We start from the raw sequence: 19,516 nt of genomic DNA on the forward strand, positions 1-19,516 counted from the left end.
ACTGAGGCCCAAGGAGGGAAAGTGACTTGCTCAAGGTCACATAACTGGTTGTAGCAGAGCCAGGGCTGGAACCCCAGTCTCCTGAATCCTTATCCATCATTCCATCCTACCTCAGTTTTAGGAGTTCAAATACCCTGTGAATTCCTAGAAAGCAGCACTTGGCCTTTTCATGCTTGCGTCCTCATTGTGTAGCCAAGTTCCTAGAACATAGGAGCTGCTCAACAAATCTTTAATGAGTGAATGAATATCCTTTCTTGAAACACTGATATTGAACTATGGTGACTCCTACATACAGAACCTAGGAATTATCCCACAGTTAACAGGCCAAAAAGCTCCACTGCCACCCAAGTAGAGTGAGGGCAGGCAGAGTTGAGCACAGCCCATCTCCCAGATCCAACAGGTAAACAATTTCCTCTGTTATTCCCAAACATACATTACCTCTCTTTCCTGAAGCTCACTCCGGCTATGGTGAGTTACAGTTTTATCTGCCAAAAGCATTAGAAGTTTCCAAATAAATAAAGGGCACATTGAGAGAGAGCATCAGAAACATGGCAAGATTTCCAAAAATGAAAACACATTATGAAGTCATCTTCAGTTCTATATTTTCTGTATTCTTTGGGCCAGCAGCAATTCCAATGCCTCAGGGAGCCTCTTCACTCATTTACAAGATCTGAAGCACTGAACAGAGATCTTCCTTTAAGAACAGTGCCTAGTGGGTCTGTCAGTCATTTTCGTGAACAGGAAATTTGGCTCCAGCCAGAAGCATATGGGCGGGCACTCAGTCAGCCTCTGACTCCAGTTCTGCCTGCTTGCCTAAGGCTGGAATGAAATGCTGCCTGCAAGTACAGTTCTCCAAGAAGAGGCTGTCAAATCTGTCTCTGGAGGTAAAGGCCTTCATCCAAAAACACAGCATGATTCTTTTTTGAATCATTTTTGAATACCCGGCTCCCTTGTTAACATCAATTTGTGGCATGCAGTAAGCAACCTTTCCACCATGCTCCCTTCCTGCAGATCTCAAATAGGACATTACCCAGGGTCTAAAAAAAACTGGGGGTTGTTTCTATTCCCCATATTCCAGGACTTTCTAAAGTAGTCTATTCTTATATAAAATACTGCTTAACTTAATGACATCACATGGCTCTTTCCATTGCTTAAAGTTATTTGGTATTAAAACACTGAAAAATTGCATTATGAAATTGAACTATGTTTTATCTCACTGCATATCCAAACTCTTCTCTCTTGATCTAATAAACAACTGGGCCAGAGGTTTTTTTTTTTCTTTCTATGCTAGATCATCTAAAGTATGAGAGCCAGAAAAATATTAATCCATAAAAATTCTAGGAGTTGATAGTGAATCCATACCACCTGTAGTAAAAACCACACTCCTTACTTTTTTGCATCTAAGGTTTCATCTTGAGTAAATCTCTTGAGGGTAGAAACTACAGTTACTATTCATTTTCCCTAACTCAAATATACACACATTATATGCCCCCCAAAAAAAGTTCAAAGAAAGAAAGAGAAAATAATAATGCTAGCCACTAAGTGAGATAAATATATAATCAGGAGAATACAGTTTTGCCCCATGAACTGAAAACTGAGGCTGGAAGGATTTCAGGTGCAAATAAGTACTACACCTGGTAGGTGCCACAGTATTGTATGTAAGTACTGTACCTCACAGAGGTGGCATTTGTCTATGGACAAGTGCAACTGGCTGCCGAGCACAGAGATGTATCAAGGTGTGTGTGTAATAGCAGAGGGGTAACATAGAAGACTAAAACATGGTCCTCAGTCCTTAGATGATTTTGCTAAATATAGACATCTAATATACATCACATGGCTCTTTCCATTCTCTAATAGAGCAATAGGAAACAACTTGAGAACAAGAAATATCACAAAGGATAGAGGTATTTAGTGTTGGGAACCCCACTAATAATCAGAGCACTGAGAAGAACCTGACATAAAGGCCTCTCAACATAGCATGAAATAGCTGTCAGTAGTCCCTGAACTTTGCCATACAGAAATGTTCATCTCACCCCAGCCCACAGTGTTCACAGCCCATGTATATATAAAATAAATCACTATATTAAAATTAAGAAAAAAGAAGGTATATCATAAGAAATACATTTTCTGGTTAAAAAACCAGTTAACTTTTTAAAGGCTTGGCATCAAAGGCATACAACTCAGTTGTGAAAACTATATGCTTATGTGGAAAAGTATCATCCCTTTCATTCATTTATTTGCATAGGTATTGAGCCCTTGTTACATTCCAAGCATCATTCAAGGCATTGGAGAAGTAAGGATGAATAAAATACACTTGTTGCCCATAAGGGGAGAAGCACTCCACCAAAGCAGCAAATGCTAAATAGATATTGTGTCAAAATATATAACACACACTTAAAATTGAGTTCAAAAGGTTTAATATCCAAGATCAAGGTGTTAACAGAGTTTGTTTTTCCCGAGGCCTCTCTCCCATTCTCGCAGATGGCCACCCTCTTGATGCCTCTTTACATGTCCATCCCTCTGTACAAGTGCATCCCTGGTTTCTCTTCCTCTTCTCAAAAGGTCACCGGTCATACTGGATTAGGGCCCTAACCTTATCACTTCATTTAACCTTAATTACCTCTTCAAGACCCTATCTCTAAATCCATTCACATTCCAAGGTACTAAGGGTCAGGCCACTAATTATGAATTTGGGGAGACACAACTCAATTCTTATCAGGTGAAATAATTCTATGTTAAATCTGTGTCTTCTTAAAGGGCAGACAGAATCTATAGAGGAAAAAGTGCAGGAAGTCAAACCTTTGGATTCCAGTGCCAGTTTTTCCTAGGCCTCTGGCAAGACACCGGGCCTCTCTAATGTTACTTCTGTTTGTAATAGCCTGAACTTTTAAACAACTCAATTCCAACCAACCATGAGGTAGAAGCACAACCTTCCATTTAATCATTATATTCTAATTCTACAAGTGATCCTTTACAAAGAAATCATCTAGAAAATCACAAATAAAAATTTTCTCTTTAGACAATGTGCTAAGCCAATGGTCACAAATCTTCAAGACTACTCAATGAAATACCCAGCTGCATGGGCCAGGCCCTCCCCTAATACATTCCAAAAAATTTAGGAGAAATACCTTGTTCGGTTATTTTACAATGAGACAGAACTGCACATGATAATCAATATTAATAGCATCATATCATCCCTCAAAGGGCTACACACATCATGCTCTCTGGATGTACAACTAGAATTCATTGAACAAAAATAATATAAATATAAATTCTTTCTTGTGGTAGTTCTTTTCTTCACTTAATAACCATAAACCCTATTTTCTCTGCCTAGAATGATCAGCTTACTCCATTCCATTGGGAAAAAGCCCCCACTCAAGATCAGCTCAGATGTGACCCCTCCATCTCCGTCTTCTATGTTCCCAATTCTCCACCACAGTGTACTTACTGTACCTTTTTAGGAGCCTCTCTCCCCACCCACTCCTTCTTCATGGACCATGAAAGACTCAAAAACAAAAGTGACAGTATATTATCTCTGATCAGTTTATACATAAGCTTAGCTACACAGAAACCAGATGGCCCTGGATTTGAATTCCTAAATCTGTAGAATGTGGGATAAAACTTTCCTCACTATGTTGCTAAACAGATTAGAGATTATGTATGCAAAATGCTAGTGCAGTGGCTGGCATGTAGCAGTCACCCAAGAAATGATAGTTTTTCTACTTCACTAGATTTTTCAACTTCCAAAATTTTTATAATAACTCATATGTGTAGATATAGATACGAAATTACAAGCTGCTTACATGGCTTCATCAGATGAAAATCTGCATATAAGTTCCTAGTAAGTATAAAATTATTATTTAATGACTTTTATTAGTACTTCTAGAAATGGAATATCTGAGATTTTTCTTATCCATCCTCCTGAGGCAGGACCAACATCCAGATTGGGATGTAATAAAGCAAGACTCTATCGTAGATCCTCTGAATTCATTAATGAATGTGTCCATTGAGAAACAATGTTTCAAAAAGAAATAGCATATTAGATATACTGTAGGATCATCCCTCCTCCTCAATAGAACGTTTAACTTTAGCAGCTATTGAGTCAAGGATAATGAGGATATGACTCACTTTACTGGTGTTAAATATAAGCATACGAATGAACAGGTTTCTAGGTAACTGTTTTACATTTAAATAGTTCAGTACTTAAGTGTCAGCACCGTTGACATCACCTTTCTTGTAATTAATTCTATTTTCTCCATTCTCCATACTTATGCTATAGAACTTAAAATGAGGTTAGACAATTCTCTCAGTACGGTTGGTCATACAGTTTTCTCATCATTGTAGCCATAAGAGCATAAAGCAGGGAACTACACATACAAAATGTTGGTACTAATATGATTATACCTAGTCCAATGGAAGGTAGCAGAAGTGAATAGCTTAGCAAGCACACACATACACACACACATGCATGCACACTTCATGCATAATTAAGCTAGGAGGGATAAGAACGGATAAATAGTTCCCAACTTCGAACAGAGCCATGTAACACTCAAAACACATATCACGTGCGTTAGGTGTATATAGAAACGCAAGTATGTTAAACAGAATGAGAAGAAAACAAAGAAAGGAGGCTTCAGAGTGCTTGTAGTCTTTCCTCCAATCTCCGCTTACATTGATTATCAAGAAAACTCACTATGGCCATTTTCTTACGCCTTCTTTCTTGAAAACAATGTAGAGAATGGGAAAGAAATTAAAAAGTATATTTCTTTCTCAAGACTTATGTACCATTTAACAACAGCGGCTTATTGCATAATTATTATGTGTCAGCTGCAGTGGTAACAGGTACTTTACATTCATCATCTCATTTAATCATTATTGCAGTTCAGTGAGTTGGACATTATCATTCCCACCGTTTTCATGTAAGGGAACTGTGTTTCAGAGAGGTTATATGATTTATGGCAAATCATGCACCTAATAGGAGAAAAGCTGGGGTAATTCCAACCCAGGCTTCTGATTCCAAAGCCCATGTATTTAACCACTATACATTGACAATGAGAGTAAATAAAATTGACACATGTCATTTTAACTGGTTCATATTTTAAATGATACTTCCCTTTCATATGAGAATTCATATAATTCTTTCAACATAAAGAAATGGCTTTCAGTTATATAATAATAAAATGTTATTCATATTCTACAGGACAGTTTCCCATATCTCTGCTTCTGTATTTAATAATGTTCTGTTCTTTCACCTTTAGCATCATCCCAAATGCACAAGTCTTATTCATCCCACTGGGTTCAGTTTAAATGCCACTTGCTTTTTAAACGCTCCATGATATTTTCCAGTTGGAAGTAATTCCTCCCAATTTTGAACTCTCACACTTTTCTCTTATGGTGCTACTTACTGCCTTTAATTGTTTTTATTACAAAAATATCTTCCCCACTCGGCTGCAAACTTGAGGTAATCATCCATGCCCAAATTATATCTACATCTTTTTTTGTGCTCACAAAATTGTATTTAGAGCTGGCAAGAACTCAGACAAAGTATAGTTTTTTGCTGGTTAAAATTCTATTTTGAACTACCTATAAAAATATGAATATGAACTACCTATGAAAACATGAATATGTTAAACAACATTAGGAGAAAATAACAGAAAATTAATAACTACAGAACAATGTTAATGCAATTTATATATACTTATTCACTGGGGTCAACAGTTACAAATCATTGTTATATATTTATTGAAATAAGCCTTTGGATAGCACAATTTATCTTAATCTTATTTCTAATGTAAATTAATTTGGAAATAGAATAACAACCTATTCTATATTTTCATTCATTGAGCTTGGCTTTCCCTCCTGGTTTAAATGAATGTGATTAAGTATATTGGCAATCAATAATATTAGTAACGAACTATAGAAATGATCCCTGAAAGTATAGCCTTGGCAATCAATAATATTAGAATTACATGTATACCCATGTCACTTCCATATGTATAATCCTTCCTTCTTAAAGGTCCCCAACATGCACATGGATGCACCAAACATAGAAGCTTCTACAAAAACAAATATAAAATATTTTTTATGTATTTGTCATATGCACACACATGTATACCTATCATGTAGGAAGTTCTGAGAATTTAATTTGTGTAGTCATTATTAAATGTCTCCATTAATTGAAGTTGGCTGGAAATTCAATCAACTTCTCATGGCATACATCACCATCCAATACTCCAGTCCTGCCTCCCCTTCTAGATTCATTTTCCATAACTTCTTCCCCAGCATCCCATGATATTAGTGAAGCAAAGTCCCTGCATCCCCTAAGCAAACGTGCCATTCTCGCCACATCTTGTTTTTTCACCTCCCTTTGCAAGCCTCCTCTGTCTACATGCAGCGCTTTCTTTTTTCCAGTTTTGAGAAATACATGACATGTGTAGCTCTGTAAGTTTAAGGCATATAGCACAATGGTTTGGTTTTCACAGACTGTAATAGGACTACCACAATAGCAATGCTGTTTACAGACATCTACATGTACTGACTGCATATTCATATCTACCACCAGACCATAAACCCCTTAGTTTAGTTTGGCCTTAGTGATTAGCCTCCTATTTCAGCTCAAAGAATGTGTGGGTGCTCAGAGATGAATTAATGAATGTGAGACCACTTAAAATGCTCAAGGCTCAGGACATGGATATTTAAAACAACAACCACCACCACCTTATTTCCCTTGTCTACATCCTGCTCTTTTAAACAACTTTAACTTTAGTATGTTATATGTTACCTTTTCAAGCTGTAAAATTACAACTATCTCCATGTTTAGTCATAATTGGCCATTAAATAAATTACTTTCAAAATTATGACAATATGTACCTGATCATTATAGCCCTCCTAAGAGCTGGAAATGCAGAACAGTTCACTTTGTTGCCTACAACCACAGATCCTAAATTAAAACAAAACAAGTCTCTGCTCTGGTTTTCTCCCAGTTTATACCAGATATATTCCTTTAGATGTAGAACAAAAATAATCTGGTTATAAACATGCTAACCTGAAACCAGCTTGCTTTTAGGCCTGGAGTCAATTGTATGGTTAAACAAACAACCAAAAATTAACATATAAATGAAGGATTTATTACAGGTAATTTAAATCCAAATAAAACATTTATTAAGAATCCTTAAAGTATAAAACACTATCAAAGAGCTTTTACATTCATTTGGTTCTTAAACAGGTTTCAGTGGTTCCTTACTACACCGGATACAGTGTCTGAGTTCACCTGGAATTTTATGCAAAATTCTATGATATAGTGTAAAATAATGATAATAATAGTTACATTTACTAAGGACTTACTATTTGCCAGGTCCTAAGCTAAGTAGTTTACATTCATTACCTCATTTAATTTTCACTGCAACTAAATGAGGAAATTGAGACTTAAGTTACAGAACTTGCCACACACTTAATAAATGCCTAAACTGGAAAATCAACCCATGTCTCTTAGATCCAAACTCTATGCTCCTAACCACTATGTCAATTTCCTCTATTTTCTAGCTATTTTCTACCACCACTTTCATTAATTTCTCAACTGGTCTGAGTCAAACATTTTAAAAATGCCTTACAAGTGCTCACTTAGTCAATCCTCAAAACATCTCCTTAGGTGGTTTTACTATCTCCATTAATTGAGGAGGAATGTAAGACAAACATAATATGCATGATTGTAGACGTACAACATTTAGATACAATTTTCCTCTTTAGTATAGCACGAGGACTGGTTTTCTTGGCGTTTCTGTGATTAATATTTAGCTCTAGCCATGTTAATAAGCTGGCATTATTCTGTTGCTGACTCAGCCCACCAGGACACCATGAAGGGCTGTCCTGTAATCATGAGGCCTGAAGGCCAAACTGGAGCCACTGTGGCTAAACTGAGACACATGAGAGAATTCTATCACCTGAAGCTTACTCTAAACTATTATTTTCCCTGCCACATTTTTACAAGTCTAAAACTTGTTCTTCCTGCCACCAGTGTCTCCCCCAGAACAGCATGTCTATGCACCACACACTATAGAAAAATAAAAGGATAAAAATTTTTAAAAGTTTAGGTAGTCTCATGGAAAAAGAACTGGCTTAGGATAAAACCCAAGTTCCCTCACAGGCCTTACACCATCTGTCCCTTACCTACCTGTGTTCCTTTCCCACCATTCCCTCTTACGAACACTGCATTTCTGCCATATGGATCTTTGTATTATTCCCCAGTGAGTCCATACGGCTCCAGAAATCTGCTTCTAATATGCTACTCCTTCCACCTGAAACGTTCTCCATGACTACTCATCTGGGAATTTGGACTTGTTTTTCAATATAGGTTCAGGTCTTTTCCTCCATGACTTCCCCAAACTAGAAATTCAAGTTAACTTTTCCAAGCTCACATGGCTTTTCTGTTCATGGCCCCATGATCGATGCACTTGTTGTAACATATGTAATTGCTTTAAGTTTATAGTTTCAAATAGACCACAGGCTTACTAAGGGCACAACTGTCCCTTATTCATCTTTGTAATATATTAATGACTGTCACGCTGCCTATTACAAAGTAGGAGCCAAACAAATATTGGAGAAAGGGGGGAAGAAAAAATAGAAGGAATGGAAGAGGGAAATCTTATCTTGTTCTCAAGACTGGGGTCACCTTAGCCATCATTATGAGTGTTCTCTTCAAGAAAATTCTTCTCTAAGACAGCTGCGGTTATGTTGTGATGTGAGGACACAAAATACAATGGAAACACAACATTGCATATCCAGCAGAAAATGCTCATGTGAGCATTTAATGAATCAATTTCACAGTCTTAGATCTTTGAGAGGTGAGCTTTGCAATTGTTACTTATAAGAAAACTGCATTGCAGACATATATTATTTCTACTTCCTAAGCATTTCAACATTATCAGTCTCATTGAATTCATGTAACATGCTCATAGTTCTGAGGCATGTGTGTGTATATACACATACATATGTGTGTGTATATATATATATATATATATATATATACACACACGTATATATGTATATATTTATTTCTTTTTTGTGATTAAGAAACTAAGGCATATTGATAAAGTGACAACACTAGCCTCATTCCTTTCCTCCGTAGATGTATGACATGAATTCAATAAACTTTTTTACTGACCTACTTTTTCAGAAAATAAGCCATTATTTTTAAAAAATTCTCCTTCCAAAACCCTTGGATAAGAGGAGAAAAGAAAAAGTGGTGTCTATGATCCTATTACCTGATAGTGATCTCTCTCTCTATTGGGTCCCCTAGTATTTCGATTTTAGACAATAAATCAGATATTAATCCAGAATCAGTTAAGTCCAAATATGGGTTTGCAATACAGGGTGGGTGGTAATGTAAATAAAACTACAGGAGAACAGATGGATTTAGCTATTGTTAAGAAAGGAATGGTTTCCAAGAACATTTTGTATGTTCCAAATCATCTCTCATATGTAATTTTTCAACAGTTACCCAGAAAATAGTTAAATTATTCATTCTATTGTTCCTGGGCTTTAAGGTATCCGCTAGTACACCGATACCCAAGAATGAATTTCTTACTAGTGGACAAAGGCTTCTATAAGATAAAATAATTAGGCTTCAGTAAAATAGTTGCTTTCTTCATTTAAAATTATAATGGCCACCTTTGCTAAGGGACTATTGTGTTCCAGGCCTTCATCATAGCCCTTCAGAGTAAGACCCATTTTCAGAGGAGAAAACAGAGTTCAGAGAGGTTTAGTGACATATCCAAGACTGCACCACTGGCAGAGGTAAGATATGAACCTTGAGTATTTTAGCTTTAAATCGCTGTGATCAACTTACACTGTTCTGTATAGATTACATGATTACAGACACAATATTGGAAGAATCTCTGAATCATAATGACCTCAAACTTTCCACTTTGGGAATATCACATTTAAAAGTATTTAGTACATGGTCCTCAAACTAAAGGTAGCATGTACTTTTAAAAAATACAGACAGAATTACAGAAGCAATACAATTGTTAAAATAAGCAGTACTATTGAAAATTATAATAGTTTTGTCAGAGAACAGAGAATGAGATTTCAACATTTTGCATGGAATGGTTTTTATATAGTCTATATATAGCAGATCTATACAGCATTTTTGTATAGTCTTTATAATAGGGCTAGAATTATAACAAAGTATTTAAAATTTAAATTCACTTACTATGTGAATGGTATTACTGGACAGGAGGAATTTATCTCTGCTTATAATTTAGTCACAATAAGGGAGATCAACACGTAAATTATTTATTCAATAATTAAAATATATTGAGCAATAAATGTAGGTTTTTTGGAGATAGAGACTGGAAGATACTGACATCATCCCCAAGGAGACTATAGCTTAGTAGATGTTGTTTATTGAAATGGAATGCTTTTCCCTATACTGGGCCCCATAAATACCACTAAAACATAAAAGAAAACTGCTACCAGTTTTCAAATAAGATCAAATAATATTCACCCATTTTTCCATCAATAAATATGCATCAATAATCTATTATGAGCCAGTTTCCAAACCATGTATGGAGAACATAAAAGTGAATAAAGAGAAAATCTGGGAGGAATTTACAGTCTGGTGGATATAAAGTCAGGAAATAAATAAGACTGGAACGATGACCTCTAGACTACTTGCTATTATAGTTACTGACTTGCGGTCTTTGAGCCTTTACTATGTGTTATGCACAGTGCTAAGCACGTACATAGGTTGTCTCATTTAATCTTCACATAATCCCATTAGATATATCTTATTATTCACACAAATTTATAGATAAAATAGAAGCTTAGAGAAGTTAAATAATTTGCCCAAGATTACACAGTGAACAAGGATTAAATCCAGGCAGTAAGACTTCTGAATCTTGGCCTTGACCCATGAATGGAGTACAGAAAAGGGAGTTTCCAGCTTTGTCAATGGGGAGCTGAGAGGGTCTTCCAGTAAGAAATGCCCCTTGAGCAAGTCTGATAGGTGAGCAAGATAGACAAAGAGGTTGCGGAAGTGATGGCAAACTAGGCAAAGGAAATAAACACAAAGTCATGGAAATAAAAATGAGAGAAAGTCACTTGTTGGGTGAACAGAAGGCACTTAGTTATGTTTAGTATATAGGATACATATGGAGGGAAAAGTGAAAAATAATACTAAGGACCCTAAATCTGGGACATCTTACCATGTGTCATATATGTAAAATAAATACTATCTCATTTAGTCCTCAAAACAGCAAACTAAAATATGTACTATTATCCTAGTTTTATATATAAGGAAACTGAAGAGTAAAGAGATTAAGTAACTTGCCCAAATATATAATAAAGCTAGGATTTATGACCAGGTCCATTGACTCTAGAGCCTGAGCTCTTCACTTCTAAGCTGGAGAGGCAGAAGCCAGACCACAAAGACTGGAGCTCCATTAATAAGCCTCAGATTTTTTTTTTTTTCCTACAGGCCATGTAGAAGCTGTTAATCAGAGAGGTAATATTACCAGATTTCTGTTTTAGAAAATTCCCTCTGGTTAGAACATGGAGGACATGAGGTGTGATCTGAGACAGGAAATTAGTCAAAAGGGTAAATCCAGTTCAAGTGAGAGAAGGTGAGAATATAAACTGGATCAGTGTCTATGTAAAAAAAAAAAAAAAATGGGAAAGAAGAGAGATTCAAAATATTAATGAGATCAAATCAGCACACTAAGTAACTGAGGAGGACACTTCTGTGCAAAAAGAAATAGAAGAATTGAGAATAATTTCCGAAGTTTTAGCTTGGGCAATGCGAGAGATGAAAAAAATTTCCCCTGCCTGTGTTTATGGGAAAATGAAAGGATCACAGGAACAGCAGGGAAGATATAGGAAATCTAATCAGTTATTAAGTTTTGTTTCAAAAACCTTAAGGGACCATAGCTGGAATGAAGCATGGCACTGTTTTCAGTGATGGTGTGACTACAGCTAGATTCCCTGAGGCAGTATAATCACAAAAAATCTAATATGACAAGCCAACCTCTTACAGAATGAGCCTCTTCATTCCTGGCCTAATTGGTTTCCCAATCTCTTCCTAAGTATAAGCATATTTTGAATAAAAAACAATGTAATGGAGGTGAACTTGGTTTTAATCAAATTCAGCTATAATTATTCAGATTTATAAAACACAATCAGACAATGATTACTTCTTTTTTAAAAAACAAATTTTGTTAAAAAAAACACACACAATAAAATAGTCTTTGTATAGACTTTCCAGTGCAATTATACGGATTTGAAATACAATATACCTCTAATGCTTACATGTTGACACATGCAGTCTTGCCAGAAGATTTCCATGTATTATCTCATTTAATTATCGCAATTCCTTGAGTTGGTACTATTATCTCCATTTTAATGATAAAGATAGTAAAATGTATTAAAATTTTATATTAAATTATTAAAAATTATTATTAAAATTCATCCAAAATAATTTCTGAAGCAGAGTGAATATTCAAACTCAAACCACTCAGCTCAAAAATGTCTGTCACTGTCACATATCTTTCACAGATTTCCTTTTTAAAGTAATTTCATAATTTAGAGTATAAGTAATCAAGTACACATTGATTGTATGACAGCTAGGTAGACCTAACATGGTTCAGAAGTACAAGATATATTTGTTTTCCACCATAAAAAGCAATGTGTTTAGTCATGATGTCCTTTGATAGAAACACAATTACTTTTTGTACTGCTAATTTCTACCACTGAATTGCTTTGAAAATTCAATTATTCAGTTCAATTAGTTATTTTATTTAATGTCTATCATCAAAGAAACATGCATCAGTATAACATTAAACAAATTTCACTTGAAATTCTTAATTACTCTAAGTATGCCAGGGGATTCAACCTGCTTTATGAAAAATACACAACAGTGCTTGAACAGAGCCTTTTCTTGGAATTCACTAAATAGATGATGAAAAGGTATTTTGAAGGGAGAGAGCCAAATAGTGAGATAGAGCCATCCAGTCCAACCTTCTACATTCACAATGGTTTTCTTTCACATACAAAATTGAATTACTTTCTCTGTTTCTAATGTCAGACTTCACGCTGACATTGTGCTAGATACTTCACAAGTGTTATTTCATTTAATCCTCACAGTTCAATAATACAGTGGATTTTAAACTGAGTCCATAAATGAGGAAACCAAGGCACAAAGAAATTAAGCTATTCATTCAGGGCCACACATAAACAAGTGGCAGAGCAAACCTGGGTCGCTTAGATGACAAAATACAATAGATTTGGTGGGGGAAGTATATTATAAGTAATTGCAAGATCTAACTTTATTTTAGAATCTACTTTCTCATATGTCATAGGTATTTAGATCTGCTCTAAGTTTAATTGTTCTTTTATAGCATATATCCCGAGATACACATCTGAAAAAATAAAATCTCCCTCCCAAGTAATCAGAAAGATATCTGGAATTAATAACATAAACAAGAATACCTTTTAAATGTATACTGCTTTAAATATGAGAACACAGTTAATTATTTTTTTAAGATTTTATTTATTTATTTGACAGAGAGAGAGCACAAGCAGGGGGAGCGGCAGGCAGGAGAGGGATAAGCAGGCTCTCCACAAAGCAGGGAGCCGGATGTGGGGCTTGATCCCAGGACCCTGGGATCATGACCGGAGCCAAAGGCAGATGCCCAACCATCTGAGCCACCCAGGCGCCCCCAACACAGTTAATTTCTAAAAGTCAACTGAAAATACTGTGTGTTTTTGTTCTGCCATAATTCATCACTGTTGAATTCCTTTAGGACATTCAGGTAGTTCTGAAGTTATTGTTATTCAAACATTAAAATTTCATCTCCTCTTATATATAGTATGAAATTGTTATCAGTCTTTGCTGCATTGTAATTTTGATAACTCAGGATTTCTAGTCATCTTTTTTTTTTAATTTTTATTGTTATGTTAATCACCATATATCATTAGTTTTTGATGTAGTGTTCCATGATTCATTGTTTCTAGTCATCTTCTTTTTTTTTTAAATTTTTTATTGTTATGTTAATCCCCATACATTACATCATTAGTTTTAGATATAGTGTTCCATGATTCATTGTTTGTGCATAACACCCAGTGCTCCATGCAGAACGTGCCCTCCTCAATACCCATCACCAGGCTAACCCATCCCCCCACCCCCCTCCCCTCTAGAACCCTCAGTTTGTTTCTCAGAGTCCATAGTCTCTCATGGTTTGTCTCCCCCTCCGATTTCCCCCCCTTCATTTTCCCCTTCCTGCCAAATTTTCAAATGAGGATAGTTTAAGGGGTGGGGGTGGGTGCCTGGGTGGTTCAATTGGTTAAGCATCCAACTCCTGATCTCAGCTCAGGCCTTGATCTCAGGGTTGTAAGTTCACGTCCCATGTTGGGCTGCACACTAGGTGTGGAGCCTATTTAAATAAATAAATAAATAAATAAATAAATAAATAAATAAATAAAATAAGATTAGTTTAAGGGACCTCTGAGACAACATAAAACATGTGAACATTTGCATTATAGGGGTCCCAGAAGGAGAAGAGAGACAGAAAAGATGAAACAATAGATTTGAAAAAATAATGGCTGACACAAACAATGAATCATGGAACACTACATCAAAAACTAATGATGTAAGGTATGGTGATTAACATAACATAATAAAATAAAATTAAAAAATAAAAAAGAAAGAAAAAATAATGGCTGAAAATTTCTCTAACCTGGGAAGGAAACAGATATCCAGGACCAGGAAGCAAAGAGAGTCCTGAACAAGATGAACCCAAAGAGATACACAAAAGACATACTGTAATTAAAATGGCAAAAGTTACATTAAAGAAAGAATCTTAAAGGCAATAAGAAAAGAAACAAATAGTCACATACAAGGGAAAACCCGTAAGACTATTGGTTGATTTTTCAGCAGAAACTTTGCAGACCCAGAAAATGGCAGGATATATTTAAAGTATATATATATTTTTAAAGTTACAAGCAATACTGCCCTATGCAGCAAGGTTATCACTCAGAATTGAAGGAGAGAGAAGAGCTTTGCAAAAAGCAAAAACTTAAAAAGTTAATCACCACCAAACCAACCTTATAAGAAATATTAAAGGGTCTTATTTAAGTGAAAAGACCATAACTAGAAAAGTATGTGAAAAAAATCTTATGGATATATACAAATACAGAGGAACAGCAGTGGAACAGCCACTAAAAAAACTAGCTTGAAAATAAAATCAACTATAACTACAATAAGTAGTTTAGGTATGAACAAGATTTTAAAAAATATAAAATACAACATCAAAAACATAAACTGTGGGGGTGTAGTAAAAATGTAAAAAATAGTGCTTTTAGAATGTGTTCAAATGGGACTCCTGGATGGCTCAGTCAGTTAAGTGTCTGGTTTCAGCTTGGGTCATGATCCCAGGGTCCTGGGATTAATTACTGCATCAGGCTCCTTGCTTAGCAAGGAGCCTGCTTCTCCCTCCGTCTGCCACTACCCTGGTCATGCTCTCTCTCTCTCTGACAAATAACTAAATAAAATCTTTTTTTCTTAAAGAATGTGCTCAAACTTTAGCGAATTTCAGCTTAAAATAGACTACTACATGTTTATAGGGTGATATATAAAAATGCCATGGTATCCACAAATGAAAAACCTCCAATAGATACAAAAAATCAAGAGAAAGGAATCCAAATATAACACTAAAGTAAACTACCAAAGGAAGAGAGAAAGAAAAGAAGGAACGGATCTACAAAAATAAATAACCAGAAAACAATTAATAAAATGGCTATAATTACATACCTATCAATGATTACTTTAAATGTAAATGGACTAAAGTCTCCAATAAAAGACATAAGATGGATGAATGGATTAAATAAAAGAAAAAGACCCTTTCATATGCTGCCTACTAGATATACACCTCAGATCTAAAGACACACACAGACTGAAAGTGAAGAGATGATAAAAGATATTCCATAAAATGGAAATGAAAAGAAAGCAAGAGTAGCAATACTGATATCAGACAAAAAAGACTTTAAAACAAAAACTCTAACAAAAGACAAAAGTGTATTACATAATGATAAAATAGTCAATAAAAAGAGAATATACTATTTGTAAATATTTATGTACCCAACATAGGATCACCTAAATATACAAATCGAATATTAACAGAAATAAGAGGAGAATTGACAGTACTACTATAATAGTAGGTGACTTTAATACCCCACTTACATCAATGGATAGATCATCCAGAGAGAATATCAATAAAAAAACTTTGGCCCTAAATGACACATTAGAATAAATGGACTTACTAGATGTATATAGAACACTCCATTCAAAAACTGAAAAATACACATTATTTTCAAGTGCACATGCAACACTCTTCAGGACTGAAGAGTGACTGACAAAAAAAAAAAAAAGTAAATTCAAGAAAATCAAAATCATATCAAACATTTTTTCTGACCACAAGGGTACAAAGCTAAAAAAAACAATTAAAAGAAGAAGACTGGGAAAAAACAAAACAAAACACAAAGAGACCAAACAACATGCTACTAAACAACCAATGGTTCAACAAATAAATCAAGGAGGAAATCAAAACTAATGACAAATGAAAACTGAAATACAACTTTCCAAAATGTATGGGACACAGCAAAAGCAATTCTAATAAGGAAGTTCATAGCAATACAGGCTTATCTCAAGAAACAAACAAACAAACAAAAATCCCAAATAAACAATGTAACTTTACTCCTAGGAACTAAAAAAACAACAGAACCAAAAGTTAATAGAAGGAAGGAAATAATAAAGTTCAAAGCAAAAATAAATGACATAGAAACTAAAAAGACAACAGAAAGATCAATGAAAATAAAAGTTCTTCAGAAAGATAAAATTTATAAATATCTAGTCAGATTCATCAAGAAAAAAAGATAGAAGGTCTAAACAAATAAAATCAGAAATGAAAGAGAAGTCACAACTGACACCAAAGAAATAGACAGGATCATAAAAAACTACTATAAACCATTATACGCCAACAAACTGGAAAACCCAGAAGAAATGGATAAATTCCTAGGAACACACAATCTTCCAAGACTGACTCACAAAGAAATAGAAAATCTGAACAGACTGATTATACATGATAAAATTGAATCAGTAATTTAAAAAATCCCAAAAAACAAAAGTCCAGGACCAAATGGCTTCATGAGTGAATTCTATCAAACATTTAAAGAAGAGGTAGTACCTTACCTTCTCAATTATTACAAAAAAATGAAGAGGGAGGAATGCTTCCAAACTCACTTTACAAGGCCAGGATTTTCCTCATATAAAAACCAGACAAAGAAAACACACAAAAAAGAAAACCACAGGCCAATATCCCTTATAAACATACATGCAGAAATCCTCAACAAAATATTAGCAAACCAAATTGAAGAATATATTAAAAGGGCCATACACCGTGATCAACTGGGAATTATTCCAAGGATGTAAGATGGTCCAATATCTGCAAATCAATTAATGTGATATACCACATTAACAAAGCAAAGGATAGAAATCATATCATCTCAACAGATAAAGAAAACACATTTGACAAAATTCAACATCCATTTATGAAAAATACTCTCAATAAAGTGCATATACATGGAATGTACCTCAATATGATAAAAGCCATATATGACAAACCCACAGCTAACATTATACTCAATGGTGAAAAGGTGAAATTCTTTCCTCTAAGATTAGGAACAAGATGAGGATACTCCCTCTCGCCACTTTTTTCAACATAGTATTGGAAATCCTAACCATAGCAATTAGGCAAGAAAAGAAATAAAAGGCATCCACATTATTAAGAAGTAAAATTGTTAATATTTGCAGATGCAACAATAGTAACATAGAAAACCCTATAGACTCCACCAGAAAAACTATTAGAATGAATGAATTCAGTAATTTCATGGATATAAAATTAACATACATAAATCAGCTGCATTTCTATACATTAATAATGAACTAGCAGAAGGAGAAATTAAGAAAAATCCCATTTATAATTGCATCAAATAGAATAAAGTAAGCAAGGAGATGAAAAACCAATACTCTGAGAGCTATAAAACACTGAGGAAAGAAATTAAGGATGATACAAATAAATGGAAAGATATTTCTTGCTCATGGATTGGAAAAAAATGTTATTGTTAAAATACCCATACTACCCAAAGCAATCTATAAATTCAATGCAATCCCCACCAAAATACCAATGGTATTTTTCACAAAAGTAGAACGAACAATTCTAAAATTTGTATAGAAACACAAAAGGCCCTGAATAGCCAAATGTATCATGAAAAAGAACAAAACTGGAGGTATCACGTTCCATGATTTCATACTATAATACAAAGCTATAGTAATCAAAATAGTATGGTACTGGCATGAAAACAGACACACAGATCAATGGAATAGAATAGAGAGATCAGAAAAATACCCACATTTATGTGATCAGTTAATCTTTGACAGAGGAGGCAAGAATATACAATGGGGAAAAGACAGTCTCTTCATAATTGGTATTGGGAAAACTAGACAGTGACATGCAAAAGAATGACACTTGACCACTATGTAATACCACATACAAAAATAAATTCAAAATGGATTAAAGACTTGAGTGTAAGGCCCAAAACCATAAAACTCCTAGAAGAAAATATAAACATGAAGTTCTTTGCAATTGATCTTAGCAATATTTTTTTGGACAAGTCTCCTCAGGTAAGAGCAAAAAAAGCTAAATAAACACATGGGACTACATCAAACAAAAAAGCTTTTTACACAGCAAAGGAAGCCATCAATAAAATGAAAGGCAACCTACTGAATGGGAGAAGATATTTGTAAATTATACATCCAACAAAGGGTTAATTTATAGTACTTAATATCAGAAAAACCCAATTAAAAATGGGCAGAGGGTTTGAACAGACATTTTTCCAAAGTCCAACAAGTACATAAAAAGATATTCAACATCACTAATCATCAGGGAAATGACAATCAAAACCTTAATGAGATATTACCTCACATTTGTCAGACTGGCTATTATAAAAAAAAAAAAGCAAATGTTGGTAAGGATGTGGACAAAAGGGGACCTCCCCACACTTTTGGTGTGGGAATGTAAATTGGTGCAGCAAATATACTATGAAAAACAGTACAGAGATTCCTCAAAAAAATAAAAATAGAACTACCATATCATCCAGCAACTCTACCCTGGGTATTTATCTAAAGAAAATGAAACACCAGTTTGAGGAGATATATGCACCTTTATATTCATGGCAGGATCATTTCCAATAGCCAAGATATGGAAGCATCTTAATGGTCCTTCAATAGATGAATGGATAAAAAAAATGTGGAGTGTATACATAAACACACACACACACACAGACACACACCTGGAATATTAGCCATAAAAAGAATGAAATCTTGACATTTGTTACAACATGGATGAATCTAGAAAGTATTATCCTAAGTGAAAAAGTCAGAGAAAGACAAATAGTGTATGGCTTCATT

At 34.7% G+C, this 19,516-nt stretch overlaps 1 protein-coding gene and 1 pseudogene across 15 annotated transcripts in view; both read right to left on the bottom strand.

Moving 5' to 3' along the window:
* The window catches only part of DLG2 (discs large MAGUK scaffold protein 2), a 2,206,895-nt gene that overhangs the window by 1,215,334 nt on the left and 972,045 nt on the right, over positions 1–19,516 (bottom strand). The gene's annotated exons all lie outside the window — the stretch shown is intronic.
* LOC118529383 (small nucleolar RNA U3) lies at positions 5,833–5,945 on the bottom strand (annotated as a pseudogene).

Source organism: Halichoerus grypus, chromosome 11 (assembly GCF_964656455.1).
Source record: "Halichoerus grypus chromosome 11, mHalGry1.hap1.1, whole genome shotgun sequence".
Classification (NCBI taxonomy): domain Eukaryota; kingdom Metazoa; phylum Chordata; class Mammalia; order Carnivora; family Phocidae; genus Halichoerus; species Halichoerus grypus.